This window comes from Tupaia chinensis, unplaced genomic scaffold (assembly GCF_000334495.1).
Source record: "Tupaia chinensis unplaced genomic scaffold, TupChi_1.0 Scaffold000020_1, whole genome shotgun sequence".
Classification (NCBI taxonomy): Eukaryota; Metazoa; Chordata; class Mammalia; order Scandentia; family Tupaiidae; genus Tupaia; species Tupaia belangeri.
This window is the reverse complement of record NW_006159450.1, coordinates 931,823-932,267: the sequence shown is the minus strand read 5'-3', so window position 1 is coordinate 932,267 and position 445 is coordinate 931,823. Positions and strand designations below refer to the sequence as shown.

Here is a 445-nt window from a genome sequence, read left to right as displayed (position 1 = left end):
AGCAAGGAGGCAGCCCCCCGGGACAGTGAGGCCCCCAGGAGCAAGCCCCCAGGACAGCAAGGCCCCCAGGAGTGAGCCCCCAGGACAGCAAGGTCCCCAGGAGTGAGCCCCCCGGGACAGCGAGACTCCCAGGACAGGGAGCCCCCGGGACAGTGAGGCCCCCATGAGCGAGCCCCCAGGACAGTGAGGCCCCCATGAGCGAGCCCCCGGGACAGGGAGCCCCCGGGACAGCAAGGCCCCCAGGAGTGAACTCCCAGGACAGCGAGGCCCCCAGGAGTGAGCCCCTGCATGGCAATGAACCCCCCTCAGGAGTAAGCCAGCCCCACAGCAATGAGGATCTTCAAGGAGTGACCCCCCACAGCAGTGAGTTCCCACTCTGGGAGTGAGCCCCCCATAACAATTAAGCCCCCCATAACAATTAAGCCCCCCATAACAGTTAGGCCCC

At 66.3% G+C, this 445-nt stretch overlaps 1 protein-coding gene across 1 annotated transcript in view; it reads left to right on the top strand.

Moving 5' to 3' along the window:
- LPCAT1 (lysophosphatidylcholine acyltransferase 1) overlaps nucleotides 1-445 on the top strand; it is a gene marked incomplete at its 5' end in the record, with an annotated part of 37,633 nt that overhangs the window by 7,571 nt on the left and 29,617 nt on the right.